This window comes from Agelaius phoeniceus, chromosome 5 (genome assembly GCF_051311805.1).
Source record: "Agelaius phoeniceus isolate bAgePho1 chromosome 5, bAgePho1.hap1, whole genome shotgun sequence".
Classification (NCBI taxonomy): domain Eukaryota; kingdom Metazoa; phylum Chordata; class Aves; order Passeriformes; family Icteridae; genus Agelaius; species Agelaius phoeniceus.
In genome coordinates this window covers 59334774-59350291 of record NC_135269.1, presented here as the reverse complement: position 1 = coordinate 59350291, position 15518 = coordinate 59334774, and the positions used below count along the sequence as shown (strand labels likewise).

The window sequence follows — 15518 nt, the reverse complement described above, 5'->3', positions numbered from 1 at the left end:
GTCCACTGTTTAAGAGACCTCTGATAAAGATTAAATCTAATGATAATTCCACTTAGCAACACTAAACACTGGCATGGGTGCTATTTAGCAAGAGAAAAGCCTCAAATTATTGCCTTTAGAAACTAAACACTGTCATCCATACACTGAATACTGCTTTTTTAATTAGCATTTACAGGCAATTAGTGGAGGGGGCAATCAGTGATCATATACACATTAGAGATGCAGTCTTTTGTCATTTTTCTTAGTCACTTTTGCCAGCAGTAAAGAACATGGTCTGACAGAAATGCTGGCAGACAGACTGGACAGAAGCATTTGAGAATTCTGTGATTCTGTGAGATTCTGTGAGATTACTGGCACTCCCCACTGCAAAGCCCACTTTGGATTTGGCCATGGTGCAGCTGCTCTGCTGAGGATGCACTTCTGGTACACCCACCTAAGGCACCAGGTTTTCTGATCTGTTGTGCTGCCCTCAAACCCAATGTTTCAGAGGTCACACCCCTATAGCTGCACATTTGTGCCATTTTTTTTCTAGGGTTCCTACCAGATCAAAACCAAGTTAAAGCAAAAAAAGCCAAATCCCATCTTCTTTCCCATAAGGAGTTCCCAGGTTTAGTGGAAAGCAAAGGAATATTAGGCATGTATTATGGTTTGCAGACCTTATACTAACTATACCAGTTTCTTTTTCCAAACAGTGTGGGAGTTAATGAGCATTCCCAGCATAGTATTACGGGTCTGGGACTTGTAGGTTTAGTTTTTTGACAACTGGGTATGCTGTAAAATTTCTAAGCATCCTGTGGGTGTGCTTGTGGAGGTGGGAAAGTAAGCCATAAAGACTGGAAGATTAATGGGATGTCAGAAAATGAAGAGTACTATAATGCAAGGAGGGAATTTGGGGACAGAATGAACAAGAGAAAGAAAATATAAATGGGAAGAGGATGGGGAATAGAATGAACAGACTCTGGCAGAAAGAAAGAGAATAAAACTGAAAGGAAGAAAAGATAGAAAAGACACGCCTCATTTACTAAATGTTTAATAGTGCAACATTTTTTTTTTTAGTGCAACATTGTAATTTTTACAGAATACTTACACAATTATGAAACCAGGTAGAGAGTCAGTAATACAAAATCAATACCTTACTGTTACTATAGGAGTGCTCAACTAGATTTCAGTCAGGCTCTAATGTTTATATATTAAATAGTAAAAAAAGAGAACAGCATCTAAAGGTGAGCTGGGCACTTTCCATCCTTAAATAATCAATGGCCAGATAGTTATTTTCCTGACAAACAGGCAATACAGGCACAAATAACTGCAGGCAAAAAATCAATCTTGGAGCTACCACATCACAGTTTAGCAAACTAACTCTGTAGCTACTGGGCAAGAAAGACACTAAAACATACTCCAAAAGAGGCTGAGCTATATTTCAAAAGAAATGGTTTTAGCCAGAAGTTTCAAACCAAAATACAAAATCATGGAAACATTCTATTCACTCAAAGTATCTTCCAAATCTAGTACCAAAATTAAAATCAGAATGGAACAAAGATGATGCAGGCGGCCTATTTCTATTTGCTTTAAATTGTGGACATGGCCACAGACAGAGGCTCCTAGCTCATGTATTCATTCATCTTGTATGGAATTAGAGACATATCAAATCCCTGTTGAGGTAGAACAAAGTGTATTCTTTTATTTGATTCATTTACAGTAATTTTCTCACCTCAGGAAGCAGTTATAGTTTCATATGCCCCAGACAGGCTATGTAACAGTCCATTGTTGGTTTATGACTAATCCTAAGAGAATGGAAATTTTTATGCACAGCTAGTTTCTAGGTTTAGACAATATGAAAAAAAAAATTAAGCCCTCCCCCCCACTCAGGACAAAAATTATGTGAAAAAAAATGTTGAAAGCAGGATGGAAATGAATTATTATACTTTAAGGCTTGCATATACATCTCAAAGTTAAACTGTTTATCATTATACATACTGGACAAGAAGTTGAGAGCCAGTATTTCAGAATTTGCTACTACTAATAGATGCTATTGATAAGAATTTTTCCTTAATATTTTTCTTCTACCTGAGAAAGTTCTGAGATTTGAAAAGCTGCCATAATTTTTATCAAGAGGAAAGCATGCATTTGAAAAAGAACTGACTTTAAAAAGAACTGATTACAACAGTGATCTACACAGGAAAAGGGAATGACATCAGAGAATAATATTCAGAATAGCTATCCAAGAGGAACAATATGGAAAATAATATAACTACTTTTGAGATTGAATTTAATGAGTTAATCAGCAGTATTTTATAACCAATTTGTCTGCCACTGCAGGAAACTACACTTAGCAATTTTAAAGTGTTCCCATTAGAATCTCTGTCCATAAAAAATTTGTACATTTGCCATAAACTTGAAGTTACAGCAATCAAAAGAGTAGAGGGCAAAGAAAAACAGAAGCTCATTTAGGAATATGTTAGCAATACAGTATAATCTAAGTGCATAAACACAAGCATACACAAGTGAAGTAAAAACATGACCCCACAGAGTGTAGGGCAACAACACTACCTACTCAGAAATTAACTGCAGTGATCTTCAGATTGCAAAAATTATTATGCATCTGGGAGTTAAGGAGAGATGGCATTAAGTCCACCAATAATACCCTTCTCCATTCAAAGCACTTCTCCATCTAGCAAGTCACAACATGGTATGTTACAGATACATGGAAACTAAATTCCACAAATGTAAGAGCTTAAGAAGACTCAGTGAGTCATCAGTTCAACATATGAAGAAAATAAAAAATGAGCATGCTCAAAAGCTAGTTCTACCACGAAACAAGTCTCATAAATATTTTAAAACACCAAAGTTTCTCACTATCCATCAGACAATAGTTTTAACAGTTTGGTCAGAAGGTTGATGCCAGTCACCACTTGAAAAAAAGGTATGGGTAATTCAATTAATGTGTTTGCAAAACAGATACTCATTCAGCAGAAACTATGAAGAGATGTTCACACCAGATGTATTTGCTAATTTTCTCTATGAATGAGAGCCATTCATTTTATTGACATAATTCCTGATTAGTTTTATCCCATCCCATTCCATTTGGTTCTGTAGACAATCACAGACAAGTAGAAGAATAAGTGTCATGCAGTCATTAGTACGAATGTGGGTTTTTTTCCCAATTACATGATGTGGTTGTTTCAAAGAGCAGGTGAGTGGATTTAATAGCCCAGCAGATGCTGTCCAGGCCAGCATGGCAGCTACAGTCATTCTCAGAGCAAAACCCCATTTGGTCACTTCCTTTCCCACAAAGATAATAACCCTGAGAAGACTAAACAGAAATGTCATTAAAGACTTAATTAACTATATCCTACATTTCTAATTTGAAACTATCTCCTAGGATGGAACAAAACAATTTAGTTTTGTCAACTGCCTATATTTTATAGGGCAACTATTTTATAAGGGCCAAGATTGTAGTCTTTTATTTTATGATTGCCACTAGTATTACCAGAATAATTTTCTGAAAGCATGGCTAAGGAAAGAGCAATAATCTTTTTCACCATTAGAAATGCAGCTTGGACAAGCAAACCTGCGCTTCACAAGTGAGAGTGGTGATGACACTGAGCAAATTTGGGGACAGAAGATTCCTAGCATAAGGCTGAACCATAAACAAGAAATTTCCACAACAGGCAAAACTAATGGCTCAAGTGCTACAAACACAGCTTCCAAACTCACACTCCACCTTCTCAGGGTACAGGATTCACTAAGTGGATCATTATTCTCTACCCAGTTCTGTCTTGGGGAACTTTACATCATTATTTCTCTATCCAGTACAAATCTGTCCAAAAGATCCCATGCCACAGGATTTGCACCTGTGTGGACTATCAGCGTCCTTCTCAAATGAAAATGTGTTAATTTGCAACAATATTTATGGTCAATCTGAGACAATTTATGGTTTATCTGAGACAATTGCTACTACTTACACAAAGAAGCAGTGTTACAAATATAATTAATTGTTAACTTTCATGCAGTTAAATTTCACAAGTACTTGCATCACCAATAATCAGAACAGCTCTCGAAGGAAATGTTCTTTTACAGTATAGTTTAGAAGGACCACATACAGAGAAGTCAAACTTGGACTAATTCCTCACTTAGAAATTATGTTCCATAGCTACTAATTCATAAAAGGACATTTCTATTTCACTTATTACAATCAAAACAATGGCTCTGACTGAAAATCTTTATCATTCTGCAGAGAACAGACAACCCTGTTCAGGAGAGGCTGTGGCAAGCTGATGGATGGATAGATAGATAGATAGATAGATAGATAGATAGATAGATAGATAGATAGATAACTCAAGAGCTGTGATTTCAGTGTGCTGTCGCATCACTCCCTCTTATGCAAAACATACACAATGTCCCATAAAGAAGCAGTAAAAATGTAACACAGCTCAAAAATAATTACATACATTGCTTAGTTGAAGGAAGATTCATAATTACTAATTAGTCCAGGAATCATTTAAACAGACTGGTCTGACAACATGGTGAGCAAGGAATACCACAAGATTCCCTAACCATCAAGAAATAATCAACACTAAAACACAGCAATCCCAGACCAGGATGCACACTGAAATAACCAAACTTGTAAACTAATATATATTTTCTGACAATGAATACAAAAGACTGTTGCAGTCCTTACAGTTTCTAGATTATACTTCTGAGTATCTTTGACTGACATTCAGTATTAACTAATTTCATTTGACAGAAAATTTGCTACATTGGGAGCTATTTCACTCAATTTTTTAAGTTTACTGCTCCTTTTGTTTGTAGGAGATAGCAGTTGCAATGTCCAGCACAGCACAGCTTTACAAAGTCCAAAAACAACCCCTTTGAGTGGCTAAAAATCCCCAGTCAGGTGTTCCTTTACAGTGTTTGCCCCTTCTCCCCTCTCACTACCATTACAACATGCTGCCTGCCTCCTTCCAATAATTTTCCCATAAATAACATTACTATCCCTAATGACAAGTACTACTCAAAGACCAAGTGATTGCAAGTTTTGCAAGCACTCGCAGCTACTTGCAGTTCTTAGTCATCTCTTACAGACACTAGAAGTGAAAAAATGAAAAGTTACTCCAGGAAATGCTGCAGTTCAACTTAAAAAGCTCAAGAAGGTAAGCAGTGAAGAAAACTCGACCACCTAAGTCACAGCCAAGGCAAAATGACCTATTGAGCAGAATTAAGAAGGGTTGGAATTCTTGCTTTGAGGTATAACTCAGCTATTTTAATTGCAGAAGAAGTAACAAAAAACTAAAAGTAGAAATTAAATGCCAATGAAATTCAGTTGCAGTCTAAAAACAGTATTTTATTCGATTTCCAAATATCCATGCCTTAAAAAAATTAATTGATATATCACTACTCCTAAAAATGAACCTACTTAGGGAAGCTCATCTATGTGTTCATTATCACCCCATCTGTCTTTTACTCTGTTCATCTCTAAAACCTGAGCACTAAATGAAAAGGTCAAATTGATATTGTAAAGCCAAAGAATACAGTCTTCTTTCTAATGATATCCCAGATCTTCCTGGTTTGGTCTTTGCAGTGTTGGGAGGAGAGAGAGGTTAAAATATTATTATTTGCTATAGAAATATCATAGGTAATAGTGATGTAAACACACTGGCTAGATTAGAAAAGAATACTTTAAGCCTTAAGAGGCAAGAGTCCCAAAGCCAAACATTTAAATATGGTGAGGTTATAACATCTATGTTCTGTGAGCCCATGTTTGAAATATACAACCTCTCTTGGTAGAAGGACTTTCACAATGAAAGGAGAACAGCCACAAAGCACAGTTACAAACCTCATCATGTCCTCAAACTAGGTCAGCCTTTTGTTTCTTAGAATAACAAGAAGGAAATAGCAAGAAGCATTGCATTACAAAGGTTGAGGAGGAAAAAAAAAAAGAAACAGTAGCAATAAAATACTAGAAAGCAAAGAAACAAGATTTTTCAACACAGCTAAATAGCTTGCCAAAACACTTATTCACCATAATAGTGTAATCAAAGCAACAGATGGCTAAAAGCTAATGGGACAGAAAGGCATCAGGAACTGTTGTAAAGAATTATCTCATGAAACATCAAGCAATGTTCCAAAGTTTACCAAGCCTCAGGCTATCAACGTGACAGCAATTTCAAAGAAAGTATCTGGCACCTCTTAGGACAGATGAGCTACACTGACTAGCCCATAACAATTACAAATTTTATCCTACTATGCTCTATTTGACTCTATTTGGAAGACTATAAAGTCTTTAAAGAGTAGAAATGATACAAAATTTAAAAAAAAATAGTCAGGCAACATGGAAATGGGGGCTTCTGACCAAATCAAGCTTCTTAAAATGCTTCTCTCACCTCTTACACAATTTGATCAATCTCTAAATCCCTTACTGATAACAAACCAGTTCACATGTGAAGATGTAGCTTCCCTATTAAAAACACAGCTGATGAAGTTTAGAGAGCAGAAGGTGAGATTGCAGCACCTCTCCTGTCCCTGTGGAACTCTGACTTGCACCTGCTGATTCAAGTCCCATTATGAAGAACAGAAGTGTAAGGACACAAAACCTCATTACTAATTTTAATATTTGGACAAAAGCTTGTGACCAGATGTTTTCTTCCACTTCACAATATCATTATGTATGTGCTCACTCTATTAGATGGTTCAACAAAGCCATTATAAAACCAAAATGTCGAGTTTCACTTTTAACTCAGTCTTAACAATCAACATTAGGAATTAGCTGCTGAAGGGTTTTAACATGTTTTTCTCTCTTTACAAAAAAAAAAATTAAATTCTATCTCAGAAAAAATATCCTTTAAATGGTATGTTCTGAATGATTTAAATATCTACCAAAAGCCATCTGGATTTTCTTGTTCTCCTGCTAGTCTTTGCAACAAGATAATAATTACCTATGCAAGTGACAACATCTCATTTCTGGAATCTGTGCATATATTGTCAACAGCCCTGAAGTGCCCTCATGTATTTAAAAGGAATGAACTTTAAAAAGCTATTTTATTTTAAATTCTTTTTAGCTAATATTTTCATGCTCAACTACAGACAGACCTCTATCATGGTCAGATTTGCTGTTGGATAGAATTTTAAAACATTTTTTTCTTCTTAATACAAAGTTCGAGTTCATTGTATTGCACCCCTACAGGAAATGTAGATAATTTGGTGAAGATAATTTGGTGAAGAACTGTAGATTGCCAGGACTGCTGGAGATGCCCTAATCCACCTGCTTGCTCAAAGGAGGGTTGACCACACCAGGCTGCTCAGGAATGAGTCAGAAGATACTTCCTGCTCTGTTTTCTCTTCCTAGGTCTTCTTACAGCTCCCAGAGAATGCAACAATGGATTTGTGCAGTCATTTTCATCAAGTTTTGCTGAGGCCAGCTTGAAAGAGAGCAAGCCCATGTATACACCAAAAGATGTCTCCAGTGCTGGCAGGGTCACCCACACTCTGACAGAGGTCTAAGTCTTCCAAGTTCTCTTGTAAATTTGTCCCCTGGCATGGCAAAACTGACTTCTTTTTGTTACAGATTCAACATTTATATAAATTGATTTTATATTTCTAGTTGGTTTTGGTTTCTTTTTTTATAAGGTCAGTCTCTTTAAAATCAAATGGGCAAAGCTGTACCATACAAAAACTTTACTATGAAGGAAAAAAAATTGAAGTCCTCTGCAGAAAAAGAAACATTGCTCCTAGGTTTGCCTGCAACTAACACAGACACTGGGATCCAGTTTGGCCAGTGAAAAAAGGCAGCCCCACCCCTCACTTCAGCTGTCAGCCAGCAATGCATTCTGAAACCTTCACACAAATGGGAACTTGCTGGGGTGCTGCCTGCAGAAAGACAGAAGGGAGGTGAAAGAGAAGAATAAGCAGCTGAATGCACCTCTTCTTCCACACAGACGAATTATTCATCACCCAAGAACTGCAGTATTTTGATCCAAGATTTTTCCTTTCTAATGCCACATACTGTTCAGTTCCCTGTGTCATTTCAAGCTTATCCAAAGCTTTAAATCTTTTTGCTACCATAAATGTAACAATGTACGATAAAGCAGAATTTCACATGGCACTGAGTAGCAGATCAAGAACACGATAGAGCATTGATTTTTTTTCTGAGAGGATTAAGACAGAGCAGATTTTTAACCTGAGAAAGAGGGAAAATGAATTATATTATCTTATTTAGATGAGTATCATGGCTAGTCGATCATATTTTTCACTCTGCTCTATGCAGATGTGGCTTATTAATGCTTTGTATGTTCTTCTTGGATCACCTAATTGCATTACTGCAGAACCTGTTAACAATCAACAGTCAACAGTACAAACCACAAATAGAATTACAGTCTGGGAGAGGCGTTTAACAATAACATACTATCTTATCTGGAGAGAAAGAACCTCAGTGTAGCTTTAGTTTTGAAGAGACACAGATACACCAAGTAAAAATTTAAAAGGCAGGGATGTATTATACAGAGATCTAGCCAAAACTCACATCAGTCTCTGCTCAGTTGCATCCCTGGAATTTACCAGAATTTCATATATGCCGTTCACCTTTCAGTATCTAAAGCAAATCAGAAATATTTTAATCAATTAATTAATGGTAATAAAACCCTTACATGGACTAGGAAGTTGGAAGACAACATTATTTAACCTCATTCTATAAAGATTAGACCATGTGATTAAAACACTGCGATGTCTAATAAAGAAAAACCTTCATGGTTCCTGTTCCAGACTTACCTCAACTGTTTTCACAAGATCTAATCTTAGCCTACCTTTCTGCATCTGTACCACTTCCTTATTTCACTGCTCTACCTTATCCATGTCCCAGTCCATCCTCCAGCCCTTCTGCAGTCTTGTTCTCAGAACAGCTATTTCCATTCATATCTTTCTCCTTGGAGTTACCCTCAAGACCTGATCTTAGTTTCCAGTTTCCATACTGACATGTGGTGTTCTCAGTCTCCTTCATTCCACCCCTACAGTACAGTTTATTCACAAAGCTTTTCACAGCTGAGCACTTCATAGCAGTGACCCAGGCCTCTGTGCATATAAATAGCTGAATCAATCATCATATTTGCATTAATTACCTTAAAAGTACTAGAATCAGATACATTCTTGCCCTTGTGGGGCAGTTTCTTAGTGCAGTTTCAGTTTCTCATTGTGGTCAGAGTTGTCCAACACATAATGGTTGACAGTTTTCCAGTCCAGGGAAAACACCTAAACAGATGGACAACCAGAACACAGAAACAGACTATGCAACAGCCTCTAATTTAAAATAATTTCTGTCTGCAAAGAAAGCTGAATTCAATATTATTAAACATTCCTGCATTTTCATGACGGATATTCTATGAGGAGTAATTTTTTAGTGATCACAAATGACATTTACTAATTGGTATGAAACCAACCTAAGTGTTTCATATTTCAAAATAACTAGTCTCAATGGGGAGATTAAAAACAGTTTTAATAGCTTTCCAAGGTATTCTGACTTTTTTTTCCCCACTCACACACACACTTCATAGCTTGTAATTCCTTAGAATTTATTAATTCCTAAAATATTTGGAACAGTAATGCCATCTGAATTCTTTAAATTCTTAGGTTTAAAAAGCATCATCTAACTCTAAGTTAATATGTATTTAAAACATCATCTACAATAGAAGAATAAGTTTTCATGTTTAGTTGACAACAGGTCAAATTAATTGATATGAATTTCCGAAGAAAAGGGCCAGAAGTGAATTTAAAAATTATCCAGCTGATCCTCACTTAAAATTATCACTAAACAGAATGCAAAGTTTTTGGCAAACAGCTAAGTGGTGATTCATAGCAGAGTGAAGGGATATAAAACATTAATGACTTCTCAATTTTCACCTATTACTTTACCATAAAAGACAGTTATATAAAAATATTGTTCAGATCAGATGCACTTTCAGGAATACCCATTTATAGAAACTATTCTTGCACTATCAGAAAAACAGAAGCAGAAATTATGAGATTAGTAGGGCCACACAGTAATAAATCCTTACAAATAAACACTGGAAAGTGAAGGCTATTTGTTGTGCTGCACTGAAACATGCAATAAAGTACTTGCAAATACTCCATTATCCAGTCACAGATTTTCGGTCTAATTCTGCATTTATGAGTCACAAACACCTACACAGAAAAAAAAAGAAAGAAAAAAAACCCCAGACACATAATCTGTCAATCCACTTTGATTAACCATTTAGAAAGGCTAGGAGCAGTGAAGAGTTTTACTTTTATAAAAATACCATGTCACAGTTGGACATCAATTGCATTAGGCTTCCTAAATTACCTCTATATAGGGCAAGTGCACAATGGCAAAGTGATATAAAGCTTTCTACATCACAGAGCAGACAAAGTCTGCACAATCCCATAATCTGTTTCTAATTCAGTATATATCTTTTAATAAATGTGCACAGGCTCATCAAAGTCTGAAAGATCAGGATCTCACAGGACAAAAGAGACTACCACCATGTCTATTATTGTCAAGGCTTCATAACTCTGCAGCAAAAAGTTTAAGACAAAATGTGAAAATAAAACCTTTGTCAATTTAAAAAAAAAACAGTTTTTCTAAATTTACACACTATGTAATATTAATTTACTAGTTGGGAGTGACTTCTCCACCAAAAAGTCTTTTTCTCCCTTTACAATCCTTTTAGAACATCAGTACTTTTTAAATTAAAAGAAAAAAAAAAAAGTAGTCTTCCTTATGTATTCTGTGTTTGTTAGATATTGCTTTCCAATACTTCTAGCAGCAACAAACATGACCACCAAACATTATAAAATATGTCCAGGAACTTCAGTGACCACAGAAAGACTAAATACTTCAGTATTTCAATTCACATTTTTGGAATATCCCCAGGAAGTGCCATATTTAAATGATTAATCACTGGCATTCCAAATATTTATTTTAACCCAGAAACATTAATCTTCCTATAGGTGTATAGATGTATGTACACTATTATGCATCAGAATAGTGCTGAAACAGACCAAAGTGAATCTATCAGTCGTAATATTACTGGCAGTACCAGATTTGTGTCATTTTTTATCTTCTGCATGCTATACTAATAACAACAAAACTTATTTGATGGTGTGTTCTTTAGCAAGGGCACAGAGAACAAATATCAAGTGACTTGGGATCTAATACATTCACATCATGCTTTGATTTTCCATCTGAAAAATATGCACCAACATCCACAACTGAAATGTATACTAAAGATGTATTTATTTAGCTATTGCTCTCTGCAACACCTTCTTTTGAGCTTTGTGAATAATTCATCAGCCTATGTCTTCTTAAAAAAACCCACAAAAACAAACAGAAACATCTGGAAACACAAGGTAGGTTTTATAGCAAACATATCTCACCAACCATAAAGGACAATATTGCTACCACAGCACTATAATACGTTACATAACTGAGACATTTTAGGTCCCAGATTAGAAGTTCATTGCAGAATATCTAATTGCACGGCTGAGCCCAGAAATGCATTTTCCCCAAGTGAAAAGCAAGAATATCTATTTTCCCCTCAACACTATTCACTTCCTTCCTCTTCAACTCTGACTGCAGAGGAGACACTAGAGTCTGACAAATACATGGACTTCTTAAGCAGCTAAAGATTCACTTTCATTTGAAACTGTTGTCGTGACAGGTTTCCATAGTACCTTCTTGCAGCAATCACTGCATCTGCCCCCTATATTTCTATTTTAAAAAATAACTTTGAGTAGCAAAAGAAGGGGAGATTAAAAAAAAAGGAAAAAAAAAAAAGGCATGGACAGGGGGAATGCCTAACTAAACTGCCTCTGCATCACAGCCAGAGCAGCAGCAGAAAGGAAATGATACCCTAAAAGATGCTGTTTGCTGTCTCTTCTCCCTTTGCAGGTTTAAATCACCAGAGAATGGGAAAGCTTATTTTTAACATCAGTTTCAACCATGTGAATTTCTGGGTAAGAAGTAATAGCAGCACAGTTATGGAACAGTCTGTGAAATAGCAGTTGTTGCAATGACTTGAGCCTGGTTTTAAGTTATAGAGAGAAAAAAAAAATCTATTTACTAGAGTTCAGATTCAGCCATGTAAGACATGATTTTCAGCAAGTCACTGAGGCCTAAATTCACAAAATGAGCCAAGAGCAGAACTTCCCAAATACACTGTCCACTCTGGACTACAATTCTTCCTCCCTTTGCCCCACGAATATCACATCCCCTGGGTCTACACCATCTTTATTATGTAGATCCAACCCCTAAACACAAAATAATTTCTTGCCTGCAGCAGCAAATGATAAGTATGTAAAAGATCACCCAGTGCCATGCCTTAGTCCTGAGCCCCTTGGCAGCCACAGCAGTGTGTCACCACCCCAGCCCTGCCTGGTGCTCAAGGGCAGGTCACTGTCTCCCAAATGAGAGCAAGGCAAAGCCTTCAGGCTAAGGATGACCCTGGCCTTCCTTCCAACTTCCTGCAGTGTTTTAACACTTCTTCTCCATCACTTTCATTGTTTCCATCACTTGTGCAGTTAAAGAAACAAGTCATCCATGCCTAGAAGGAAGCCCCAGGTACTTATGCTCAGGAAAGGTAGTGGCTGGTGAATCCCAGCAAAACCAGCCCTAGAAGAGCTGTAAATGTGTGCTGAGGTTCAGTTTTGATACACTGACTGCAAATCAGTGTATCAAATCCCTGCTGCAAATCTCAAACTTTCAGTGCTTCATTCAGCTCACTTAGCTCACCCAGAAGACTGAAGAGGTTTTGTGAACCCCACTCCTGTAGCTATCACCACACTCCCCACCACCACAGCAAGACCTTGGAGTCTGCCACATTATCAATCTGTGCATGACCTCTCACTCTCTTGGCTTTTGTCCTTCACCTGCAGAACACTGATGCTGGCACTTCACCTCTGTCACAAAGCTGCTGGAGGGGTAACAGCAGCCATAAGGAATTCTGGTAACACTGATTATGGAGTCATCTTAAGTAGAGAGACAGACCAAATTCAGGTAAACTTTTACTGAAAATGCTAGTCCCTCAACTCAAAACATAAAATACAGAATACAAGAGAACAGCAGCTCCAATTTTTCTATGCACACCTGGAAACAATGTGTAGTAAATGTGAAACTTGCCACAGGCAATTTCTGGAAGATGCCAAAAACTTTCTAAACCTTGGAAGCTGGTTTCCTTCTATGGGAAACCTGAGCAACATACGTTATCAGAAGAGATGCTTATTGATCTTGATATTAACATTAATATCAAGAGTTAATCTGATTAAATGCTGCAATTTAGTACTTTCTCTGAATTAACTGGCCCATTAAAAAACATGCAGATATTTGTAACAGCTTGCAACAGACTTAAACAAAAGTTGACAGCTGAGCATGTCAGCTAAAAATTGTATTTTCTTAGCTATATACAAGTAAATTAAGCCTCATGGACTGACAAAAAGTAAACACATTAAATCTTGCATAGAACTATGCACAAGGTCTCTATAGACATTGGGTAAGTTTCATGTGGTGTTAGATACTCCCTTTCTGAGAAATTTAAATTATTATTTTAGTTTTTACGTTATACATACATAATTTAGTACCTCCAGTTAACCAAGCTAAATATAAAAAAGTTGTCTTCATTCTCTGGTCAAACAGACATCCTAAATAAAGAAATGCCATTTAAATTGTGGACTGTTGCCAAAATGTCTAATGACTGAAATTCACTAATTATTTTTATTTTTTTTAATTGACATTCTGAGGAATTCCCAGAAACAGATCTTCAGTATACAGTACTGTACCTTATCTGTATTCAGACAGGTTTATACTAGGATCACTAGTATGTTGTACAACATTTTTAATAATGCTGCCACTCACTAAACAAGTTAGGATGAAAACCACACAATTCCAGTTTGAATATAATGACACTATCCCCAGTGGAGAAAAGGTACAGCTGACAGAAGAGAGAGATGTGGGGCACAGACAGCTGAAGGAAATTGTCTCCCATCCCTTTCAGTTTATTAATATAGTATGAAGCCATGTTACAGCAAGTGCTAAGTTCAGCAGTGCACTGGGTTTTTTATGTATAAATTTACATTGTGCCTTACTGCTTAAGTTCTGCAGCTCCACTTAATCTACACAAGTCCTGTGTCCATCTTCACTTACCTCCTGTATAACTGATTTTCAAGAAACAATATAGAAAGGAACTCAAAACCTATTAGGATACATGTGCTAACTACTATACACAAATACTATCTATCCATAATGTGCATTTAAATTCCTAAGATGTGAGCCATATTCCACCTTTTCTTTACATGACTATTATCTCTACATCTGCACACAAGCTTTTCAATGCAATCTTATATTAAGCAATTGAGTGGGTGGAGTGAGCACAGCATAAATATTTTCAGAGAAATTCCTGACTGGATCCTTTCAAATTATTTGCAGTATCTTAGAAGAACATTAACCCTAAAAAGGCCAAGAGAATTCCTGTGATTATTTCTGATGTTGTGTGTAGAGCATTTCTGAGACATACAGAGAGTCCCAGCAGACCACAAACCTGTGCACTCCATTTCAACCTCATGCTCTAATTTAAAAGCTTTAGTAAATACCAACAGATAGTTTAAGCATACACATTTACATGTATTTCTGAGGATCTAGTATTATTAAAGCATACACTTCTACTTGGGACAAAATACTAAATTCCTCCCTGCTCTATTTAATAAATGTAATACCCATTTCACCTGTCCAACAAACAGTTATTTCACTATTTGTGCTTTCCTCATTTGAAACCTGATACTTTTTTTTTTCTTCAGCAATTTTTATTATTTATTAGTTATTTTTAAAAGTTTCTTTGTCTTCTCTTTAACACAAATGTTATTCATCTTCCTTGGGGTTTGCTTATTACAACCAGCCACTGATGTCCTTGCAGGTAAGAGGGCTCCAGGTAAGAGTCACCTAAAAATGTCATCATTCAGATTTTAAGAATTCTGACAAACCACAAAGATTCCTTATTCTTTTTTTTTGTCACTTGCAAAGCATGCTGCTGGTCTATATACATGAGAGAGCAAACTGCTGGTATTGAATGCCCTTCAACCCCATCAAGTAGTGTGCCAATGGATTTACAAACTTATCAGTGTGTGAAATACAGTATTGAATTATCAACAAGGTGATTCACTTTGTTTACAGCAGCAAATATTTTCCATTAGTGAAATCTGAAATCCATTAAAAATGTGTCTTGTCAACTGTAAATCACAAAGCAAAGGCAGGGATGTCCAACCCCTCTGGCTGGGGAGGCCACTTGCCTTTGTGCAGGTGCAAAGAAGAGCCATAGGCCAACATTCCCTACCCTGTGAAAAGACTACAGTAAACACACACAAGTGGTGCTGTGTGTGTCAGAGATGTGACACTTGCTGGGGAGTTGGGCCTCAGCTGAGCTCTTAAGTGAGCACCCACTGCAGTCAGGGTGGATGAGCAGTTCTGGTGTCAGTTCCAGGACATCATGTCTAAATTTACCACA

General features: G+C 36.6%; 1 protein-coding gene across 1 annotated transcript in view; it reads right to left on the bottom strand.

Moving 5' to 3' along the window:
* Positions 1–15518, bottom strand: part of COG5 (component of oligomeric golgi complex 5) — a 174264-nt gene that overhangs the window by 62240 nt on the left and 96506 nt on the right. The gene's annotated exons all lie outside the window — the stretch shown is intronic.